This window comes from Pinus tabuliformis, chromosome 5_2 (genome assembly GCF_031772625.1).
Source record: "Pinus tabuliformis cultivar Carrire ecotype Pingquan chromosome 5_2, CPIR1, whole genome shotgun sequence".
In the NCBI taxonomy this organism is placed as follows: Eukaryota; Viridiplantae; Streptophyta; class Pinopsida; order Pinales; family Pinaceae; genus Pinus; species Pinus tabuliformis.
In genome coordinates, this window is record NC_142306.1 from 1,051,472,574 (window position 1) to 1,051,478,361 (window position 5,788).

The window sequence follows — 5,788 nt, forward strand, 5'->3', positions numbered from 1 at the left end:
GAGAGATAGACAAGTTTTTACACGAAATTAAAATATACTCTTCGTGAGAGGCAGGTATCCTAGTTGTTGCTAAGATTCAAGAAATTTATTGAAATAACATTCTTCAACTTCTTAATTCTCTGTGAATTACTCCAACTGGTTGATAATTCCTGTCATGCACACATATTAGTACAAAGTTTTGAAAATTTATTGAAATCTAGTGTGCACCCTGAATGGTTTTAATATTATTTTAACCATGTGTCTAATAATGAATTCAACTATAATGAGTTGTCTAAACTTTCAAAATAAACGCCTATGTATACCTCCTTGAGAATGATGCCAAAATGTTGGGTGATTTAATTATACATTAAATCCTTGTCATTAATTGTCGACCCAAGGTTCATAGGCTGATGAGGTATATATGTACTATATTTACTAGGTTATTATTTATCAGAATAGATTAATCTAATTCTATTAAAACTAATTACAAAACAAATTAAATCAATCTAATCCAAACCAAACCAAATGTAGGAAAACCCCTAGTTTTTCCATTGCAAATTGCGACCAAACCGCAACTTTGTTTGACTATTCATTGGCATCGCTGTAAATCTCTCACTAAGTTCTATAATGGGTCTTCATTTGTTTTTGGTAATTTGAAACTTCCCTAGGAAGCCAGTTTTTCCATGAGGTCTCACTTTGCCACCTCTTAACATCAAATTTCTTCATTTTAGCCACCCATATTCTAGTACCATACCTTTGCACTGGTTGACTCAAGTGTCAGTTTTTGTTATGAGTAACCATCATTTACTCATGTTGTTTATGATCTCCTCCCGAAATCCCCCATGTGGTATCATCATTGAGTAACTCTTCTTCAGAGCATCCAAGATGAGTCACCATTGTATCTATGGAGTCTATTTTGAGTCCCCTTGATTCCTTTTATAGTGTTCCATACATCTTTTTGTAGCATCCACCCCATTATATTCATATTTGGCCTCCATATCTACTGCTCCATCTTGATCAAACCCCTATTTGAGTCACTAATCACCCCTTCCGGAATCAAGTTAGTCACTGCCAGGTCAACCATATATATTATGCTCTGGAAAGGGAATTCGTGATTCCACCACTCATCTTATTTTCTTTCATCAACTTCCCTGGTGCCAGTCCATCAATCACTCTACTACAATGCCTCACTCATCTTAAGGATTCCTTATTTCCTTAACTCTCATGGGCCCTCTTTTGTTGACTTCAACACATTTATTCTCAAAGTGTGGTTGAGAGGGTGGTGTACCTTAGTTCAAACTTTCATCTTTGTTCAAAACCTCAGATCTAGAAAAGGAATCATCATTGCCCTTTTAGTTGGTTTTTCTCACGTGCTCAATGTCAGCTCCTTATCGCATGATTGAGAATCATACACTTGATGGTTTAGTGCTTCAGACGATTTCCCTAGTGATTCCTGAGTGTGTATAAGATTTTCAATACCTCATGAGGGGGTGGCCCTTAAGGGAGCCCCCCACATGCTCGGATGTCCACATATGTTGATCCATCCTCAGATGCAATTCTGTAGATGTCATCGGTTAGGTTTCAGCTACTTGCAGCACCCACAACATGCATGTCTCCTTCAGATGATCCAATTAGATCTTCAAAGCCATTTCTTGTTTAGTGGGGCTTCTTTGGTTGCGATGTCCACCCTCACCATGTCATATTGAGGGGCATTATGTCTCATGTACTCAGAAGTTATTGTATTTAGTCCTAGCCTATGTCCTTCTAGGTGCATTATTTATATGGGATCATTTCTATTATTTTTTTGTCCCATTGACACAAGTATATCATGTATCATATAATTTCTAGCTCAGTACCACATTGTTGGGGTCGCCATTATTGTTTGTATGAATTTATATTGGCAAGTATGGCTATGCTTCTCCCGCTTCATTTGAGATCATGTACTTCAGTGTAAAAGGAGACTTTTATCAGTTTAGTAGGTATCACCCCCTCCATTTTTTTCCGTCCTTGCATTGCTTCACTTATCTCTCTCTCTCTCTCTCTTTCTCTCTCAGACTCCCCTTTGGTGTCTCATTGAAGTGTAACCTACAACATATTTTAGTCATATGATTTGTTCCTAACACTCATACATGGGGGAGCAATCTGTTATCACCAAAAAATGATCGCCTAGCTATTTCTAACTAGGTGGATTGAACTACACCATGTAAGATTAATTTTACCATAGTAAAATAACTTTCACAATGGGAAATAATTTAGTAAACCATTTTTATTAAATTATTTTCTCATTAAATAAAAAAAAAAAACATGAGAATAATTGAATAAATCATTATTTATTTAATTTTCTTTAGGAATAATTATGAAATCATTATTTGATAATTATTCTTTGTCACATTTGACTAAATCTCCTACAATAATTAAATAAATCAATATTTATTTATTATTCATTATTTCCATTATTTGAATAAATTTTAAATCACTATTTAATAATTATTTCAATTTCACACCACTTTTAATCCTCATGAAATAATTACTAAATAAAGTTATTTGTTAATTATTTGTAAATAAAGATATTTGACAATTTCAAATATTTTTTTTCGTCTCCAAAAAATATAATAAACTATTCCTAATGGTTAGATCTTGATTTGGTCAATATTATTTTATTATTCTAGATTTTCAAGATGAACTCAATACTTTGTTATAAATAGGAGGGTTTTGCATTCATTATTCACCATTATCAGTATCATCACCACCATTATCGTCTCTTTTCATTTGAGCTCCCATTTGAGTTCTCCACATTATTTTGGGTTTTTCGTATATTGAAAGAGAGAATCGATTACTGAAGCATCAAGCACATCAAAGGACCCATCCCACATAGGGGGATTTGTAGACCCTTTTGTAGATATATGTCACCTGGTGTTATCAATAAAATATTTATCCATCTTGAATCTTTCCATTCTAGTTATTGGATTGGATATCTATATTTTTGTTTGTTTTACTAGATTGTATATGTTATTTTTGTTGTAGGTTTTCGAAGTTTTATTGCATATCTGAAGTATAAACAACCACAAATTGTTGTTAGGGTCACATGTCACTTACTGACTTAAGTGAAGTGTTTTTGGTACACCTTCCAAAAAATTTCACACTAACACAAGTTCTTTGGGAATGCCAATTTTGTTGATGTTTTGGTGTTTGAAATACTCATGCATATAATTTGTGATATGGGAAAAATATGAATGTTGAAACTGACACGATAGCTCCATTTTTGTGTCTTGTCAAAGAGGAGTTTGGAAGAACATGAGAAATTACTTGACTAGGAATTCAAAGGTGGTTTGTAAGCTTGTCTTCTCAGTAATGTACTAGTCGGATGAGATACAAATTAGGGTATGTTGAAAAAGGACCAATATAATTGATCTATTAGCAATACTATTTAAGGAAAACCACAGATGGAAGCTCAAAATGTGGTTAGCAGGATTTTCCCTTGGTTTACCATCAAACTTTGGAATTTTTGAAGGAAGTTTTATTAGAATTGCAATCAAAGTGGGGGTTATATACAATGTGTTCATTCATTAACTTAGGGATATCTAGGAGGTTCAATTGAGGCACAAACAGAATATTAGGAGTTGTTTTTTCCATAGTTGAAGCTTGACAAGTGTTAGATGAAGGGTGACCCTGAAATACTATTGTACCTTACAATTTGGGAGGAAGGATGGATGAACATATCCAATTTGGATAAAGAGATGATCTCTTAGATGAAGGTCAAATAGGTGAAGATGCAAGACTTGGAACCCCTCCTACCAAATTTGGGAGTCTTTGAAGGTAGTGAGACCACCAAGGTACAAAATGATCCCCTAGAATTCTCAATGAATTGTGTGTATGGTGATAGGGATTTCAAATATGTAAAACCAATTAATCAATGCATAAAGTAAGGAATAAAATAAAGGTTGATTACTTAATGAACATTTTTAATATCTAAGATACAAGAGGCATCAAAAATCTCTCCATATGAGTGGAAGAGTAACCTATCAAAGGATTAATGACTCTAAAACAATGTTTATCTTCTTAAGGTCATACTAAGTCCCAATACAATGAGGATAAGACTCATAACATAGTTCCTTGTTTAAGGGTGAAACAATTGACTCTATTACCAACCTAACAAAATAAACTCTTTCTCATACACTGCTTTTATAATATTTAGTAATTTTATCATTTTCATATTATAAAATTCAAAAAATTAATAAAATAATGTTTATAATATAATAGAGGGAATGAGTGTCACAAGCAAGCAAATTAGTTCAATGTAGGGGAAAGTGTGCAAGATATGGACACTTGGGGCATGTACCCTCTAGGGATAAGGATGTCAAGTTGAAAAGGATACAAATGTAAGTCTTTAACTTTTAGAAAAGGCATAGGAAAATGGCTTATGAAAGAACAAATTGTTGGAGTCGACATAAGTCCAAAAACACATGTAGTCAAATGCAATGTATTAATACAACTTAACATATAGGAGCCTCTATGGTATAAGTCAAAAAAGAGCAAGGAAGGAGTATGAAAATTCAATACAAAGTCATCACAATACCAAAGAGGACTCTTGAGCATATGAAGAAAACTTTAGCATGGGTTCCAAGTGACAACAAGGTACTATCTAGAGAACTAGTGATAAGGCAGCCTCTATCACACAAATAATGACACATGTAAAAAATGAGAAGGTTTCATGTCACAATTTGGTGGGAGCAATCCTAAGGCCAAAATGGAATATGAAATTAAAAATGCATAATTCATAGCGGTGAACCTTTCCTATATTCCATTTTCGACATCCAATACTTGTCATATCAAATTAACATGAAAGTACATAAACAAGATGTCTTCAAACTCCTATAGACATAATTAGAAACACTATTCCATAAGTGAATACATGTAATATAGAAACTTATGATAAAATCATGTGTTATAGAATATGTAACTTGAAAACAAGTACCTTATATGTACAATATGGTATAGGGAATCATGCATCCTTACACCCTATTCATAATAGTTCTTTAGGACAAGGCTCTTGCAAGACTCAGCCCAAAAATTCATTTGGTATCTAAAACCCATAGTTCCAGTTCTAGAAGAAAATAAAATTAATCAATCATATCCATGGCTTCACGGAAATCCTCGTATAAAGGAAGTTCAACATCCAAGCAATCATGTGAACTATAAGGATCAACAAGGGAAAGTAAGGGTTCTGATTCCCCTATTGGAGAGATCATTCGATCAACTATGCATACCAAGTCTTGAGAAGGAGCACATGACTTCAAAGGATCCTCATTAGAAGTAAATTAACATCGAAGACATGATGTCCAATAATTCACCCATACTGCGGTAGATTATGTAACCGTTCCATAATTTCAAGGATGAAGAAAAAACCATGGAGACAACATTAAAAATGCTTTCATGTTTAGTATCTAGCCCTCCTAAACTCAGAGAAAGATCTCTCTATGAGATTTAGCTTTATTTACTAGGAATTTCAGGCTAGTTATTAGGCTCAGAGTTTGGTTTGGTTGGAACAACAAAGGAAGGCCATTGGGAAATGGAGTCAGAAGAGCTTGGGGTGTTCAATTTGTAGAAGTATCAAGCTTAAGTGAAACAAGGCAAGCTAGGCATACTATTGGATCTTTTATATTTAAATGAAATGAAGTAGAAGAAGGGAAATAGATTCAATTGAAGCTAAAGAGAAATTAAGAATTATTTAACTTGATATCAGAGGAAAACATGTAGAATTAACAACAACCAAAATAGGGTGCTCTAGGTAACAAATCCTATTTATCGC